Source organism: Triturus cristatus, chromosome 6 (genome assembly GCF_964204655.1).
Source record: "Triturus cristatus chromosome 6, aTriCri1.1, whole genome shotgun sequence".
Taxonomy (NCBI): Eukaryota; Metazoa; Chordata; class Amphibia; order Caudata; family Salamandridae; genus Triturus; species Triturus cristatus.
Window position 1 is genome coordinate 193,279,534 of NC_140589.1, and position 19,305 is coordinate 193,298,838.

The window sequence follows — 19,305 nt, forward strand, 5'->3', positions numbered from 1 at the left end:
ACGATCACAAATGAGGAAAAATCTCTTCGGGAGGTGGATGTTCCTTGCCTGCCCTCGCCACTTAACGTTGATGAATGCGAGTGAGGAAAATTCTGCAAACTCCGCGAGCGGAGCAGAGTTCACCGTCAAGACAAAGTAATAATTTAGGTTCCCAGCAGCACTATATCCTCCCCTTGAAGGGAACACATAATCTCATGTCAGCAACCTGATTGAAATATATGTAATATCCAAAACAACATTTATTTGTGTTGTATTGGTGTATTAATCATGCAGTTACACTGGAACTTCAGAAATGCCAGTTATTGTGATAAAAACATGTTTCAGGCATTATGAATTCCCTTCCTGGTAAGATTCAGGGTCAAAGGCCATAACATCTATTTTTGTGATGATTAAAAGGTATGAAACACTGATTCTGCTATCCCTGGCATTTTGGTAATTGACATCCATGGTATATTGGTGAGTGGGAGGCACAGTAGGCATGGGTGTGCAAGGGAGGCACAGGAGGCACAAAATGGAAGGGAGAAATGGACTAAAAAAGCACAGCGAGGACAGGCAGAGTGGCCGCAGGAGGATCCTGGGACATGAAGACCTTATAGCTCAAGTGAAATATTAATTTGCCTGACTCGTATAAATATTGAAGCTGGTATCAAGGATTGAGTGACACAGGGTATCGTGTGTGTTGTACCTACATGTTATATGCTTCCAAACACAGCAGACTCCATTGATTACTGCATTGTTCAGCATCAGAGCATAGACGCAATAAAGTGGCAGTTTGAGGCTCCACTCTCATGTCAGGTGTACACAGGGAAGTTCCTGTGTACAGAAGTGACCCAGCACTGCATGCATTACTTTGGTTACTTTTTGCATGAGATTGATATCAATAAGAACTGGCACCATAAGCATCTACCTAGTATTAAGTGAGAGACCTGACACCTGTAAAATGTATAGCTTGAAATCTGTGATAAAGTTTATCTAAACATCAAAGGAACTTTGTATCAGTCACATCATTTTGTAGGCAGGGGAGCCATTCATGCATGCACCAACAAAATGAAACAGCCACTTTCTTTCTTTTTAATTACTGATCTGCTTTAGATTGTTAAAAGACAAAATTAATCAAAAATGTTTTTAAATAAAATAATTGGAAAGCGAGTGGAGGGGGCAAAGCAATGGTCAATCGAGTGGGAGGCAGAAGTAACAGGGGCAGCGTTGGTGGAGAGAGGCACAGAGGGGGTAAAGGCAGAAGCAAAATGGGGAGCTCATGAAATCTGTGTGGAAGGACAACAAATGGCGACCTATGGACACCAAAACTATGAGGGGGGAAGCTTGCCCTAAACATCCTGAGCTCTTACAGGACCAAGCAAGTGCGCTATTTAAAAATATTTATTTTATAAAAATTTGTGCTCTCTTTTGGCTACAGATCACAATATATAAAAAAAAAGAATTGTCATAGCTAATAGCGCTTGATGTTGGCACCTATTGACTTTGCAAGTGTTCTTGAGCCATTCTGCACAGCGTGCCCAATACTGTGCAAAATGGCAACAGGCATTCACATTCCTACAAAATGCCAGTCACCTTTAGATTTGTATTTACTGATGTGTGTTGGATGAGACAAAATATAAAAATCAAAAGTGTTGTTTTTAAGCAGGTGGGGAGCTGAAGCCACACAGTGCAATGATGGGGTGGCAACAAAATGGGGCATGTGGGTGGGTGGAGAGAACAACACCAAGGATTGAGTGGGGAAACAGAGAGGTGAAACAGATGAGAGTGGAACTGGCAAACAGAAGCATATGGACAAGAAAGCAATGCGGTGGAGTAGGCAAGATGCTCACGAGTGAGAGAAAGGAACACTGTGGTGCCGATTACGATCCTGTAAAAACCGGGTACGAACCGTCGGACAGAGCATATTCTCCGTCCGACGCGTACCCGGTCGTAACAATATACAAACATGGAAGTACGATTCGCACGGAAATACTATTTCCATACGAATCGTACAAAACCCCGACCGACGAAAATAAACATACAAATGTGATCCGGGAAAGCGCCGACGTGATGTCAGGACGCACGCAGCCTGCCATTCACGAACCAGGAAGTACGATTCGCACCGACATCATCCCGCACGGAGAATATTTTCCGGCAGCCAAAAACTGCCGGGAAATCAGGACGACGCGAACAAGGAGTACCTGCACGCGACGGACAGACATGGACCCGAACCTACGTGTCATCCCGGCCCTCATAGCAGTCGACCTCCTCTACAGGTTACGACGCAGACGCCGCAGAAGGTCAGAACAACAAAGGGAGGGGGGAAAGGGGGGGGGCAGGAGCAGGGGCAGGCCACAAAACCCCCACCAAAGTCACACAGCACACATGCCCTGGACATACCTGACCCCCAGGCCCTGGTCACTACGAGGGGGTGGGGGCGTGTCCAGCAAAGCCAGCGTCCGCCACAACGGAAGTGCTTGACGACGCGAACCGGCAACACAACAATACAGGTACGTCCCGTACCCACGCCTTAAGAGCGTGGGTACGAGTCGTACCACGCCCACACCTACATCACCCCAACAATGGCAGGACGGCTGTACCCACGTGGCAAAGGCCTGGGTACGGCCCGCACAAGCTTTCCATAGCATGGGTACGGATAAGTAAGGACCGTACCCCCACCCCCGTATGCATGGAGTGTACCCCCCACCCCAACAGTGTAAGTACGACCCGTACCCTCACCCGCGTACGTATGGAGCGTACCCCCCACCCCAACAGTGTAAGTACGACCCGTACCCTCACCCCCGTACGTATGGAGCGTACCCCCCACCCCAAAAGTGTAAGTACGACCCGTACCCTCACACGCGTACGTATGGAGCGTACCCCCCACCCCAACAGTGTAAGTACGACCCGTACCCTCACCCGCGTATGCATGGAGCGTACCTCCACCCCAACCGTGTATGTATGACCCGTACCCTCACCCGCGTACGTATGGAGCGTACCCCCCACCCCAACAGTGTAAGTATGACCCGTACCCTCACCCGCGTCTGCATGGAGCGTACCCCCACCCCAACCGTGTATGTACGACCCGTACCCTCACCCGCGTACGTATGGAGCGAACCCCCCACCCCAACAGTGTAAGTACGACCCGTACCCTCACCCGCGTACGTATGGAGCGTACCCCCCACCCCAACAGTGTAAGTACGACCCGTACCCTCACCCGCGTACGTATGGAGCGTACCCCCCACCCCAACAGTGTAAATACGACCCGTACCCTCACCCGCGTACCTATGGAGCGTACCCCCCACCCCAACAGTGTAAGTACGACCCGTACCCTCACCCGCGTATGCATGGAGCGTACCTCCACCCCAACCGTGTATGTACGACCCGTACCCTCACCCGCGTACGTATGGAGCGTACCCCCCACCCCAGCAGTGTAAGTACGACCCGTACCTCACCCGCGTATGCATGGAGCGTACCCCCACCCCAACCATGTATGTTCGACCCGTACCCTCACCCGCGTACGTATGGAGCGTACCCACCACCCCAACCGTGTATGTACGACCCGTACCCTCACCCGCGTACGTATGGAGCGTACTCCCCACCCCAACAGTGTAAGTACGACCCGTACCCTCACCCGCGTATGCATGGAGCGTACCTCCACCCCAACCATGTATGTACGACCCGTACCCTCACCCACGTATGCATGGAGCGTACCCCCATGCCAACAGTGTACGTACGGACCGTACCCCCACCTCGTATGCATGGAGCGAACCCACACCCGTGTATGTTCTAAGCGTACATATCCTGAAATAGGAGGGTTGGGTGCAGAGTCCTCCCAGCAGTGCCCAGACACAGGAGGGGTGGGTGCAGAGTCCTCCCAGCAGTGCCCAGACACAGGAGGGGTGGGTGCAGAGTCCTCCCAGCAGTGCCCAGTCACAGGAGGGGTGTGTGCAGAGTCCTCCCAGCAGTGCCCAGACACAGGAGGGGTGGGTGCAGAGTCCTCCCAGCAGTGTCCAAACACAGGAGGGGTGGGTGCAGAGTCCTCCCAGCAGTGCCCAGTCACAGGAGGGGTGTGTGCAGAGTCCTCCCAGCAGTGCCCAGACACAGGAGGGGTGGGTGCAGAGTCCTCCCAGCAGTGCCCAGTCACAGGAGGGGTGTGTGCAGAGTCCTCCCAGCAGTGCCTAGACACAGGAGGGGTGGGTGCAGAGTCCTCCCAGCAGTGCCCAGTCACAGGAGGGGTGTGTGCAGAGTCCTCCCAGCAGTGCCCAGACACAGGACGGGTGGGTGCCTAACACTCCCAGCAGTGCCCAGTCACAGGAGGGGTGTGTGCAGAGGCCTCCCAGCAGTGCCCAGTCACAAGAGGGGTGTGTGCAGAGTCCTCCCAGCAGGGCCCAGACACAGGAGGGGTGTGTGCAGAGTCCTCCCAGCAGTGCCCAGACACAGGAGGGGTGGGTGCAGAGTCCTCCCAGCAGTGCCCATACACAGGAGGGGTGGTGCAGAGTCCTCCCAGCAGTGCCCAGACACAGGAGGGGTGGGTGCAGAGTCCTCCCAGCAGTGCCCAGTCACAGGAGGGGTGTGTGCAGAGTCCTCCCAGCAGTGCCCAGACACAGGCGGGGTGGGTGCAGAGTCCTCCCAGCAGTGCCCAGTCACAGGAGGGGTGTGTGCAGAGTCCTCCCAGCAGTGCCCAGACACAGGAGGGGTGGGTGCCTAACACTCACAGCAGTGCCCAGTCACAGGAGGGGTGTGTGCAGAGGCCTCCCAGCAGTGCCCAGTCACAAGAGGGGTGTGTGCAGAGGCCTCCCAGCAGTGCCCAGACACAGGAGGGGTGGGTGCAGAGTCCTCCCAGCAGTGCCCAGACACAGGAGGGGTGGGTGCAGAGTCCTCCCAGCAGTGCCCAGTCACAGGAGGGGTGTGTGCAGAGTCCTCCCAGCAGTGCCCAGACACAGGAGGGGTGGGTGCAGAGTCCTCCCAGCAGTGCCCCGACACAGGAGGGGTGGGTGCAGAGTCCTCCCAGCAGTGCCCAGACACAGGAGGGGTGTGTGCAGAGTCCTCCCAGCAGTGCCCAGACACAGGAGTGGTGTGTGCAGAGTCCTCCCAGCAGTTCCCAGACACAGGAGGGGTGGGTGCCTAACACTCACAGCAGTGCCCCTGCAAAGAAAAGGGTGGAGTACCCACAGATCCAATGCCCACAAATGTCAGTCAGGTGCACAAAGATCCTGCAGTACATGTACCACATGTGTGTGAGGCTGGGAGTATACACATGCATAGCGCCAAAAAGAAAACATGTACACATGAAGTCATGGCAACAGTCTACATACACAAGTACAGTGACCACCAAGGACGCCACGAATGATGCAGGTGGAGACATCGCTCAGCATGCATGGCCCAAGTCTAACGAGTCCGTCACACACCCAGCCAATGTAGACACAGCTCAGCACCACATATTGGAAAGACCCTGCAGGGAAGATGTCAGGTTACACAGAGGAAGGAACACACCTTGGGACGATGTCACCATACAGTAACTGCTTACATGAACAAAGTTATGTAGCCAACAGCTTGTGATGGCACACAGATACCAGGATCCACCCTATGACCAGCACAAGACTACAATTCCCACACACCCAACACATAATCACCACCCAAAATAATGGGGCAGGTCGACCAACAGCAATACCAGACAGACAGTAGTGTACCAAGGAAAAAGAAATTGCTTTATTCAGCATCCAAAAATCTGTTTGTCCCTTGAAAGTTCAAAATGTACAATGCCCATAGGGCAATCCAAAGTTCAAATCCAGGTGGGGGATACAGTGGGACGCGTGTCCCCTAGCTTGCCTGCACAGTCAGACTCCTTTGTCTTCCAGAGCGGGGAGGGCATCATGTGGGGGTGGAAGGACCAGGCACCGCAGGGACATGAGGGCGAAGGGTAGGCGTCGTGGGTGCAGGGATGGAGGACTCCACCACAGGGGGTGGGGCAGGGCCAAAGGCGGAGGCCTGGTTGGCGCTGCACACCTTAGCAAGGTCCTCCAGCGACTCCCCTGCACCCGAAGGAACCACAGGCCCCAAAGAGGGGGGGGGGCGGAGGGATGGGTCGCAGCGCCACTGGGGGAGGGTGTGGACAGGGGGGGGGACTCAACCACCCTGACCGGGGACTCCCTTGACTGCTTGCGGGGTGGTGTCACTGTGGGGCTCAGGGACAGAGCGGCCATGAATGAGTCTTTGCCGGATATGTGGCCAGGAGAGCTAAGGGGAGGGGATTTGGAGGGAGTGGATTTGGTGGAATGCGGACTCCCACTCTGGCTGTGTGGCTTACGTTTGCCCCCCGACCCAGTGGGTGTGCCTACTTCACCCTGTGTGTGTGTGCCAGGAGGTGTGCGTTTGACCTTCCCTGCTGGTGTGGTGCCTGTGTCTGTTGTGGTGGGTGCATGCTGACGTCTGGGTGTACGTGGGACAGGCATGGGAGTGGGAAGTGTGGATGGGTCAGGGGTAGGGGGTTGGACGTAGCGCTGCAGGAGACCCACTGCTGCAGTCAGTGTTGAGTCAATGGACCTCAGCAAGTTGCGTTGGTCAGCCTGCGATGAGAAAATGCCCTCCAAGTATGCCTCCATGTTGTTCAGCACTTGGCTGTGGCCATGGAGGACATTAAGCATCGCAGCCTGACCAACCTGCAACTGCCGCTGGATGTCCACAGACTCGGCATTGGCAGCAGCAGTGGAGAGAGGGGCAGGGGGTGCGGTGCCTGGCAGGAAGGAGACATGTGGTGACTGGGCACGCTGGGAAGGGACACGAGCAAGTGGGAGGCGGCTGATGGCAAAGGGAGGGGGCGGGGAGAGATGTTGTGCCGCTGTCAGCTGCTGGTGCAGCCTTCGCCCACTCGGAGAGATCATCTTCGGACCCGTCAGCTTCATATTCTGTCGTGCCAGTGGACAGGTCCTCGGCCTCACTCTCCTCCGCCTCAGTTCCACTCGATGTGCTTGGCACGATGTCACCGCTGGCACTGGTGCTCGGTCCCTCCGCTCCGCCTGTGCTCATGTCTCCCTCCGTGTCCCCCGACGATGCTGTGGGCAAGGTGAAGAGACAGCAATTAATAATACACCTGTATACATATGTCACATGAGTCCAATCTACATAGGTTACAGTGCATAGCCTGAAAAGAAAGATCAGTAACATCTACAAAACAAGGTACAGATGTAGGGCATGCAACACACAGTTGGTTGACCCACCATGCCACTGAAAAACTATGGAGAGCATGACACAATAGCAAATGACATAAAATGGAGTTTGACAGAGGAGCCAGGCCCTGGGGACAATCCAGCACTGCATCTGCACCACACAGCTTTGCCGAAAATGGGGATGAGCAGGGACCATATCCATGAACTTGAGGCACATGCTGCATAGGTAATACTGAAAACATGCCCACCATGACTGGCTCCCTGCACCTTGAGTGTATGTGCAGACAAACATCACACACTGGCCTGACCTAGCAAGGAGATATCAGGTTTTGACATGTATGCTTTGCCCGCACCAACCACCCCCTACATGAGACAATTTGTTGAGACACAGGAAGCACTTACATCTCTTAGTCTGGGTGAAATACACATGGGCTGGATAAATGCAAGATTGGACACAAAGTACCCAAGGTGCGCCTGTGCAAATAATCATGTACAAATGGTCATCATCAGATGATTGTAACAAGACACACAGGCACTGGTCACCGTGAGTATGAACAAGGAAAATCAGGTCAGGCTGTACAGTGGACACTTGTACTACATTTTACATCAATATACATGGTGCCAGGGGACAATGGCACAGAGCACAACCTATGCTGTAGACACTGAGAGTGTCCACATTTTGTGATGACACACATGACACCTAGGAAAATATGCCCCAGGGGACAGTAGTGGCCACACAACTCCATGGTCATGAATGGAAATGACTGCAATACACGCCACCATCCCTGCACTATGCGTATCGCACACTCATGCACATCATGTCACAGGCCACAACATAGGACATGCGTGCTGTAAGGCATGACACTTGAGAGACTAACTCCCATGTCTGGACTCAGCATCAGTGCCAACTGACATGGAACCCACAAGTACTGAACTGGACAGGGCACAGGCAAGGTCCCAAAACCTGTTACACACCACCCCCACACATGATGCTACAGGCATAGTTCACGTGGAGAAAGTGCCAGCCTACATAACCTTGTGAAGGAGTGACTACACACAGACCAGGGAACACATTGCAAGGAGGGGAAGGGAGGCAGGAGAGCACCGCTATACTGTGGGTAACAGGATCTGCACAGCACCTTTAAACCCTGGCAGTGTATCCATGCAACTATGCACTTACAGATGCTGGTGACACACAACAAACACACATGTACCTACCCCCTTCCTGCTGCTGCTTCTCCTGTAAGCGCCTGTCCAAGTCCGGAAATACCACTGTCAGCACACGCTTGTGGATGTGGGTCAGACGGCGCGCCTGCGGTTCTTATGGGTCTCAGGTGAGTCCCCCAGCAGGACCCGTGCGATCATCCGCGTCCAGCACCGGATATCCTGCCAGCGTTTCCTCACCTGGGCCAGGCGCCGCTTGCGACCGTCCGTCCTCCTCACGGCACTGATGGCGTTCATCCATATCTGCTTCTTAGCAGAGGCGCCTACCTGTGAGGATGAACAAGTGACACTACATCAATACACCTGGCACATGTCACAGAGACACATATTAGAACAAATTTGCTGTTTACAACAAGGCATAGTATGCATCCAACGCATTGCACCTTTGTCATAGGGACATGATCCTCTGGGGAAGGGCAAAAGCAGTACCTGCCATTGAAAGTACACAGGTGGAATGAGGGCAACAACACAATCAATGATCCAGGCTCACACTGTGCATCACAAGCTACACCAGGATAATGTGCAGCACCTCTAAGCAGTCACATGCCACAGGCCACTGACGCTACCTCAGCAGAGTACACAGACACACACAGGCACAGGACATTCACCTGCCATTGCCAAATGCTGCGACAAACCTCACTCTGCACATGTGCCACTAGACGGGTGGGGCTCACAGGTGTGGGGCTGGCTCTGCACGTCAAACACACAGCACTGCTCCCTGCTCACATCACATGGGCAGGGTATATCCATCCCTCATGCAGCCCGGGTGCCACACTCCACATATGCACCCACTCACATGACAGGGGACTTACACACACACCGATGTCCAGGGTACGAACACATCATGTGGACACTCTCAGCACAGGTACACAGAACTAACACACATCTGTGGGTACAGTCACCTGTCACACTGGGCTGACCACATGATAAAATGAGGACTGTAGAGGCTACATTCCCAGGAGGACAAGACAGGCAGAATGTGGCATGCACCATGCAGTGATTGTCACAGTAAACACAATGCAAGTGAGGACGGCAGACATGCACCACAGCATGCTCTGGCTGGGAGACATCAGGCATTCCCCCCCCTGGAACCCCCCCTACAGTACATAGCATGTGTGTCACACCTGGACACAATGCCAGAAGTCACAGTCACAAACAAGGGACACAGTCTGTGCTAGTAGACTCTGCACTCACCTGATACCCTGGTGGCCCATACAGCAGGGGGTACTGTGGGAGGATCACATCCAGCAATGCCAGGTTCTCCTCCAGGGTGAAAGGCTGGGCCCTCTCCACAGACCTTGACATGGTTCCAGGAAATCAGTAGCAGCAGCTGGGTCGTAGAGTCCAAAGATGTGCAGGCAAGTGCTCCCTCATGGGACCTGGCTGCCTTATATCTGCCTTGCTGGCCTGTTTCATGCACAGGAGTACAGAGTGATTGGTCACTCACATTTGCATCCTATGTTTCCTCCAATCCCTTCAAACCTAGCGCAGTCAGTGGGTTCTTATTGTGTTTTTTTCTTGAGCATGATGTCAACTCCAGAACCACATTGCAACAAAGTAGATTCATTCAAACTGACTACTGCTGTGCACCTGCTGAAAAAAATTCAAACTTTAAAATTGGTCTCCATGACAACCAGCATGCATGTAGGCCTTTATACTTGTCCCTCATGTGTCCCCTATGTAATTTGGAGTTTCACACACAGGTACGGTGCGTACCGGGGCCCTAGGGCACCCCAAATGCATAGCAACGGCCCGTACAGGCGTGTGTACGGTCCGTATCACCATGGGAGTGCTGCCGTATGCGTACCCATAGTGATAGTGAGCGTACGCACGCGTGTACGGTCCGTACCACTATGGGTACGCATACGCGAGCACTCCCATAGTGATAGTGAGCGTACAGGCGTGTGTACGGTCCGTACCACTATGGGTGTTCTCGCGTATGCGTACCCATAGTGGTACGGACCATACACACGCCTGTACGCTCACTAACACTATGGGGACGCATACGCGAGAACACCCATAGTGGTACGGACCGTACACACGCCTGTACGCTCACTATCACTATGGGTTTGCTCGCGCATGCGTACCCATAGTGGTACGGACCGTACACACGCCTGTACGCTCACTATCACTATGCGTGTGCTCGCGTATGCGCACCCATAGTGATAGTGAGCGTACAGGCGTGTGTACGGTCCGTACCACTATGGGTGTTCTCGCGTATGCGTACCCATAGTGGTACGGACCGTACACGCGTGCGTACGCTCACTATCACTATGGGTACGCATACGGCAGCACTCCCATGGTGATAGGGAACGTACACAGGCCCTCTGAGCGAATGTACGGTGCCTTTCACACATCACAGTGGTGACAGGCAGCACACAGGAAGGAATAGAGCTGACATACTTGTCCATGGATGGACATCAAGGCATTGTCTGGGCAGTACTACATGTGTGGGGCACAGGTGTGAAAGGCTGTGATGTGGCACATTACTCCTGAGTCGAGAAGGCACCAGATGTATGATGAGATGTGTACAGATGTTATGTGTGACGGTGCAATGTGTGCCAGGCATGCCCTTAACTCCTTTGACATGTGTGCATGTCGTACTGCACACTTGGGATGAGCGTCACTGGCATGGCACACTCAACAACACATGCAAGTGTCCACTGATGCCCGCTACAGGGGTTACCACACCAGACATGTGACTACCCACGGTGCACGATGTGTCTATGTCATGTATGTGTGGGGTGTTCCCATTAGCTTGATGTTGGTGCTCCCTCAAAAGCATCAGCTGTTGCAGCAACCAACATGTGTCTGTGTGTAGATGGACATGGCACACTGTTACGCACACCAGGCCACATGTGGTATCGGATGTGAGGTGCGTATGTATGCATGGGACACGGAGTAGCGTAACAAGGACATGTCTGCATCCTCTCAATGAATGTGTGGTGAGTCATTACATGTACACCTTATTGGCAAGGTGTGTGGGCTGTCCTAGTGTAATGTCATGTGACCTGTGGCTCTAGTGTTCCGCTACCAGTCTCTGAAATCGACATCCTACTTCTGCTGATGTGTTGATGTATGTCACTCCTGTGTTGCGTCTGGCTGTTCACTTACACTGGGACACGTGGAGGTTCACAATCTCCGTGTGTAGCTGGGTCTTGGTAGGAGTGTCACCTGGCAGCCATACGTGTCCAGGGCATGTGGCACATACCTGACTCCGTATGTCGCATATGTGTATTGACAGATTAACATGTGCTCAGTACAAATAAATTGTTGTTGTAGTGCACTCACTCTTCCTTGTCACTTCCAAATTACTGCAGAGCGCCGCCTCTTCCCCGACCAATTCCGGACTTGGCTGACATGCGGGAGAATGACTGTATCCGGTGCTACCGCTTCCCCCAACCGTTGATTGAGGAGTTAACGGCGAGGCTGGCACCACACCTGCAACCGCTGCACAGGTATCCTACGGCACTGACACCCAAGCTGAAGGTAATGGCAGCCCTACATTTTCTTGCCACGGGTACCTTTCAATATACCATAGCTCATGTTGGTGGCATGTCCCAGAGCATGTTCAGCCGTGTGCTGCATGATTTCTTAGAGGCCATGTTGCTGCACCTGGATGAGTTCATCCATTTCCCAACTCCTGAACTGTTGACTGGGGTCAAGCGTGGATTCTATGCCCTGGGAGGGATTCCCCATGTCATTGGGTCCATAGATGGGACACATGTGGCTTTGGTACCACCACAGGCACAGGAGGTAGCATACAGGAATCGCAAGCACTACCACTCCATCAATGCCCTTGTGGTGTGTCTGTCCAACATGGTGATTTCACATGTCTGTGCTCGTTTTCCAGGATCAGCACACGATGCCTACATCATGAGGCGTAGCAGGGTGCCTGAAATGATGACGCAGCTGCGCAACGAACGAGCATGTGTTGTTGGTTGGTACACTCTGTCTGTCCTGTATTTTGCGTAGACTTCCAGCACGACCGATTCTCCTGTCCTACTTATGTCCATGTGGTTTCCATGTAGGGGACGCTGGCTATCCCAACATGCCATGGCTGATCACACCTCTCCGCAACCCCAGCACGCCGGCCCAGCTCCGCTACAACACCGCCCATGGCCGGACAAGGCGAGTGATAGAGAGGACATTTGGCCTCCTGAAGAGCCGATTCAGATGCCTCCACAAGACCGGCGGCGCCCTCCCATATGCCCCGGCGAAGTTCTGCAAAATATTTATGGTCTGCTGCATGCTGCACAACATGGCAGTTGAGAAAGCTGTGCCACTCATCCTGGATCAAGATGATCAGGACCATCCACCCGTGGAGGACGAAGGTCTTGGCAATGGGGCTAGTGATGTGGAGGATGTGGTTCCGCAAGCGGACATCCGGAGTCGGCTCATACGCGACTTCTTTGCTTAGTGGTGAGTACCAGTGTCTGTGTGTGCACGCATTGGTCCCCGTGTGGCATGTGTTGCGATGTGTGTGTCCATCTGCATGTATGCCACGTGAGTCAGTGGTGTGTGTGGATGTGTCACTGGAGTGATGGTGCCAGACTGCCAGTGATGAGTGTATTTCCCCAGTCAGAATTCTGACCTAGCATGTTGTCATCCTTACATGTGTCGAGTACATGCACATGCAAGTGGCTGTGCTTTTTGTGGCTGACTTCTTGTGTGTCTCTCATCCGCATGCCGTCTGCTGGTTGCATTGTTGTGGCACTGCTATTCCTCATGGACACGTCATTGTGTGCTGACTCAGCGTTACACGCACGGACAGGTTTGGAAGTCTCCTTAGGGTAAGGGATGCATCAGGGGTGTATTGGGTGTGGCAGTTATTTACGATGTGTGCACACTGCCCCTGTCGATGTTTGGTTCCTCTGCAGATATGTCGCATCACCATGGGACACATGACATGCAGCTGGGTACACCTGAATAGATGATCAGACTTGTTGACAGTCATCTGTGATGGGATTGTGGATTGTGATGATGGCATCAATGTGTGTAACACTGCCCTCGGACACATACGGTTTGCATTGGCTTGACATGGTGTGGGACTTCCACATCAGAGGATCAATGGTGTATGGCAGCCTCTCCGTGAGCAGCAGGGGGTGTTTAGCTGTTAGCCGACACTTGTGTGCCAGTTCCATGGCTATCACGCATTTGTGCTGCAGAAAGGGGGTTCCAGTGTTGGACCCACATGTTACTCCACATGACCTGTTTATGTGTACTCCGAGTTGCCTCTGCATTCCCGAATACATGAATAATAAAGGTGTCCCTATGCCTCCAAGGTGCCTATTCTCAGTCAATGCTGGTGTGTTGCATCTGGCATGTCTGGCATGGTTTTCCATGATAGTGGCTATGTGTCTATGTTTTGAGTAGCAAGATGCAAGCTGTTTGTGTGGGATTAGACTGTGTATTGTGCATGATGTCCATGACTGTGTGGGTATTGTGACATGTGCCATCCCCATGCATCCAACGTTGGCCAGGCCACCATTCTCTGCATCCACCTGACTCAAGCTTGCAGGACATGGTTCTGCCACCTGTCCACACATACCTGGGTGCCCCACAGGACACTCCACATGATCCCTGACCTCTGCGCATGGCTGTCGCTGTACTCAATATGTCTGGCGGCACGGTTGTGCAGCCACCCCCTCAGCTGGTTGGGCCCATCACGGGTGTGTGTGGTGCTCCATGTCTGTCTTGCCTAATACAATGTGACCCATGTGTGTCCTGTGCCAGACTCAGGCCCCAGGGTGTGGATGGTTGAAGTCAAATGAGAACTCAGGCATGGTTAGACTTTACAAGACACATGTAAGGTAATAATGCAAAATGTAGGCATCATCTCTTTATCGTGTAACTTTTTATTTTGGTTGGGGTACGTGGGGGGGGGTATGACATGAGGGGCTTTCCGGGTGTATGGAATCCAAAGTTCACTAGGGGAGTTGGTGTCCTTGCCATTGGAAATCCTCAGAGCCCATGCCACAGTCTTTGTCAACATTGGTCAGACAGTGACCAGCAAGTCCATGTGGCAGAGAATGTCTTTTGCTGCTGTGCTGCTGTTGGTCCAGTGGGCCAGGTGCCAGGCCAGGTGTCCTGGGAGATGGTGCTGTTGCGCTGACCCTCACGGTCTTTTCTGTGGACGACCCGCCCTCCTGCGGGGACCCTCAGAAGCAGGCTGTGACGATGTTTGGGATGCTCCGTCGGATGTCTCCTCCTCCTCCTCATCCCTCCCTGTGGGTGGTGATGTTCTACGCCTGGTGGCACAGGGAGGGTTGCCCATGTTGTCGGCTATCCGACGGAGTGAACGGTTAATTCCCGTGAGCACCGTCACGAGCTCAGCCTGTCTGTCCTCCATCCGCCCTTGGTGTCGCAGTAGACAGGCATGATGCTCCGCATGTTGCTGGGCCTGCTGGGTCTTGATCTCCTCGAGGATGGACACAACCTGGGCCATGCCCGTGGTGTCCTGCCGGTATGTGTCCAGGATGTTTCTGACATGGGAATATACCGGTTCCGCAGCCAACTGGTCAGGCTCGCGCCTCCGCCATCCTCCACTCCCACCACCCCTGCCCACTTGCACCTGGCCTGCCCTTGTGGGCACATCGGGTCTTCGGGACCCCTGAGGGGTGGCATTGGCGTTGTCGCCTGCCTCCTCCTGGGTGCCCGGTACACCGTGTCCCTCCTGGCCAGCCTGGCTGCATTGTGGTGGTGGGGCAGGGATCCTGGGTGTCTCCTGGGATGTGGCAGGAGTGGGGGTGGTGGTTGGCCCAGTTGTACCTGACGCAGGTGCTGCAGGTGGTTGGACACCAGAGGGGCCAGGTTGGTCGGGGTCGGGTTCGTCCACAGAGTGGTGAGAGTCGTCGCTGCCGGTGGGTCCGTCATCCCACCGAGCCGGGTCCTGTGAGTCTTCCCCCCCAGTGTTGGGGGGTGATCCACGACATTGACCTGTGTGTGAGAGAGACAATGTTAATTTTGTTCCATGCAACATCCATGTTTCATTCGTTTCTAAGTTGGCACATTTCCTCTGGGAATTTGGATATGTCTTGCATTCCACTCACAGTGCACTTGTGCATGGGTATGTCCCTTGGCCACAGCTTTTGCGACTTTACCTATGTGTGGCACAGTCTTACTTGCTGCGTCAATTGTTACTGCAGTCAGCAGTGGAGTGAGCAGGTGTGGCGAGCCATGCATTGGCGCCTTCCGTGTTGCACTGTACGTGGGCACATGGAGTTGTTCCACACACTTAGATGATGCAGGTAGCTGGCGTTGTGCCCGTGCACAGGTTGAGACATGGCCCAGTGTTTTGCCATGGAGAAGAGGGGGGGTTCAGGCACTGGCCACCCTTGTCTACATGCACGCTGTCCACCTGCTGACGAGCAGACATTCCCACACCCCCCAAGGCTGAATTGGTCTCCCTGTGTGTCCCTTTCTCACTCCCTCTCTGTCCCCCTCTCCCTCCCTCTGTGTGTCAGCCTCCTCCCTCTGTCCGTCTCCCTGTGTCTCCCTCCCTCTCTCTCCCCCTCTCCCTCCCTCTGTGTGTCACCCTCTGTCACCTCAGCCCAGCTTCCTAGGCACACACTTTTTGCAGATCTTTAAATGGCCCTTGGCTTGTTGATGTGAGTTTGTTTCTGATCTCCAGGCACCCATTGGGTGTAGTGTCTGTGTCTGCGCTGCTGCTGTGGTGGTGTGTGCTGCCACTCTTTCACAGTGTTGGCTGTTCATTAGCTGCTGTCATGTGCAAAAACGTGCCGTCACCCCCATGTGTTAATGCAAGGCGTCAGCCATTTGCTGGCAAGTCTTTCCTGTGTGGGGACACACAGTTTGTCTGGCTGTGACCTAGGCCATATGGGCCGAGGGCATTGTTGTCTGCTTCTGAGTTGCACTATGTGATTTTTGGGGCCCACACTCCCACCATCCGGCTTACCGTGTCTTGTGTTGGTGTTTTCTGTGGCCTGTGACTTTGCATTGTCCAGCTGTGTGCATGGGGCATGGTGGCGCCAGTGGCATGTGCGTGTTCATGGAGTGTGGTTGAGTCATGCGATAGCTTGGGGTGGTTGCGTGCCTGATTGTGAGTTTGGTTGTGGATGACATTCCCCCATGTGAGGTGAGTTGTTTGTGTACTCACCCGGGTCTCGGAGTCCTTCTAATCCGTCCACTGACACCACCGGCAGTATGGCCATCACCCTCTCCTCCCAGGGATGGTAGTGTACAGGTCTGTGGGGCGGCCCTCCTCCAGTGACGTTGGCCTGGTTGTGGTCGTCGGTCATTTTGGCTCGGACCCTCCTCCGCAGATCGTACCACCTGGCTTGGCATTCATGCCTGGTCCTTCTGGTGGCCGCAACAGCATTCACAGCATCGACAATCCTCTGCCACATGGCTGTTTTTTCGGAAGATGCAGGTCTGTCTGACCAATGTTCCAAAGAGGTGTGGCTCGACTCTGAGGATTTCGTCGACAAGGACCTCCAACTCTCGGCTAGTGAACTTGGGATTCTTGTTAGTGGGCATGGTGACGGGTGTGGGTGTGGATGGTTGGGGGGGTGTGTGTGGATGGTTGTGGGTGTGTGGGTGTGGATGTGCAGGTGTCAATCAATCAATCAATCACATTTATAAAGCGCGCTACTCACCCGTGAGGGTCTCAAGGCGCTGGGGGGGAGGGGTGGGTGGTCAGTGCTCAAAGAGCCAGGTCTTGAGCTGCCTCCTGAAGGAGAGGTGGTCAGGTATGGCGCGAAGGTTGCTGGGCAGAGAGTTCCAGGTCTTTGCTGCCAGGAAAGAGAAGGATCTTCCTCCGGCGGTGGCTTTGCGGATGTGAGGTACGGCTGCCAGGGCATGTCCGGTCGAGCGTAGGGTGCGCGGAGGAGTGTAGAAGGAGACGCGGTGGTTGATGAGTTTTGGTCCGAGGTTGTGAAGGGCTTTGTGTGCGTGGGTGAGGAGTCTGAAGGTGATCCTCTTGTTGATTGGGAGCCAGTGGAGTTTCTTCAAGTGTCCAGAGATGTGGTGGTGGCGGGGTACGTTCAGGATGAGTCGTGCGGCAGTGTTCTGGATCCGTTGAAGTTTCCTCTGCAGCTTGATGGTGATGCTGGCGTATAGAGTGTTCCCGTAGTTCAAGCGACTGGTGACGAGGGCGTGGGTGACGGTCTTTCTGGTATCGGTGGGGATCTAGCGGAAGATCTTGCGGAGCATGTGGAGGGTGTTGAAGCATGCCGAGGTCACCGAGTTGACCTGTCTGGACATGGAGAGGGATGAGTCCAGGATGAAGCCAAGGTTGCGTGCGTGGTCGGTGGGTTGGGGAGTGCTGCCTAGGGCGGGAGACCACCAGGAGTCGTCCCAGGCGGAGGGTGTAGGGCCGAGGATGAGAACCTCCGTCTTCTCTGTGTTCAGTTTCAGCCTGCTGTCTGTCATCCAGTTTGCTACTTCCTTCATGCCTTCGTGGAGTCTGGTCCTTGCTGAGGTGGGGTTGTTGGTGAGGGATAAGATGAGCTGGGTGTCGTCGGCGTAGGATATGAGGTCGAGTCCGTGTTTTCCTGCGATGTTCGCCAGGGGGGTCATGTAAATGTTGAAGAGGGTGGGGCTGAGGGAGGATCCTTGGGGGACGCCGCAGATGATCTCCGTGGCTGTAGATCTGAAGGGGGGGAGGTGGACTCTCTGAGTTCTTCCGGAGAGGAAGGAGATGATCCATTCCAGGGCCTTGCCTCTGATGCCGGCGTTGCTGAGGCGGTGTATCAGGGTACGGTGGCAGTCCGTGTTGAAGGCTGCAGAGAGGTCCAGGAGTATGAGGGCCACGGTTTCTCCCTTGTCGGTCAGGGATCTGATGTCGTCCGTGGCTGCGATGAGGGCGGTTTCGGTGCTGTGGTTAGCTCTGAAGCCGAACTGTGTGGGGTCGAGTGAGTCGTTGGTTTCCAAGGCGGTGGTGAGTTGAGCGTTGACGATTTTCTCAATCGCTTTGGCGGTAGGAGAGAGATGGGCCGGAAGTTTTTGAGTTCGGTGGGGTCTGCTGTTGGTTTCTTTAAGAGGGCGTTGAGCTCTGCGTGTTTCCAGCTCTCTGGGAAGGTGGCGGAGGTGAGAGATGCGTTGATGACGTCTCGGAGATGGGGTGCGATGATGTTGTCGGCTTTGTTGTAGATGTGGTGTGGGCAGGGGTCGGATGGAGATCCAGAGTGGAGCGTGTTCATGACGTGGGTGGTTTCCTCGGTGGTGGTTGGGTTCCAAGTGAGGATGGTGGTGATGTCAGTGGCGGGTTCCGGGGGTGGGTTCGTGTTGGTAGTGGTGAAGCTGTTGTATATGTCGGTGATTTTGTGGTGGAAGAAGGAGTCGCAGAGGTCCTGTGAGGGAGGGATGGAGTTGTTTTCTGCGTCGGGGTTGGAGAGCTCTTTGACGATGCCAAAGAGTTCCTTGCTGTTGTGGGCGTTGTTGTCTAGTCTGTTCTGGTAGGCTGATTTTCGTGCGGCGCGGAGGCGTTGGTGGTGTTGGCGGGTGGCGTTCTTGAGGGCTGACATGTTCTCCTCGGTCTGGTTGAGGCGCCAAGTCTTCTCGAGGGTGCGGCATTCTTTTTTGGAGTCCTTGAAGTCGGTGGTGAACCAGGAGTTTTTCTTGTGGTTGTTGGTGTTAGCTTGGGTCTTCAGGGGGGCCAGGAGGTTGGCGCAGTCTGAGATCCAGCTCGTGAGGTTGTTGGCGGCTTCGTTGGGGTTAGTGGTGCTGGTGGGTTGGTTCTGGGAGAAGGTCGATGCGAGCTGTTCTGTGGTGACTCGATTCCAGTGTCTTCTGGGTGGGTGCTGGGTGTGGTGGTGCATGGTGGTCTTCTCGAAACTGAAGTGGACACAGCTGTGGTCCGACCAGGTGAGTTCGGTGGTGTGGCTGAAGGAGATGTGTTTGCTGGAGGAGAAGATGGGGTCGAGCGTGTGTCCGGCGTGGTGGGTGGGGGTGTTGACTAGCTGTTTCAGTC

At 54.3% G+C, this 19,305-nt stretch overlaps 1 protein-coding gene across 2 annotated transcripts in view; it reads right to left on the reverse strand.

Annotated features, from left to right (window-relative positions):
• LOC146816622 (cytochrome P450 2K4-like) overlaps positions 1-19,305 on the reverse strand; it is a 312,169-nt gene that overhangs the window by 234,914 nt on the left and 57,950 nt on the right. The gene's annotated exons all lie outside the window — the stretch shown is intronic.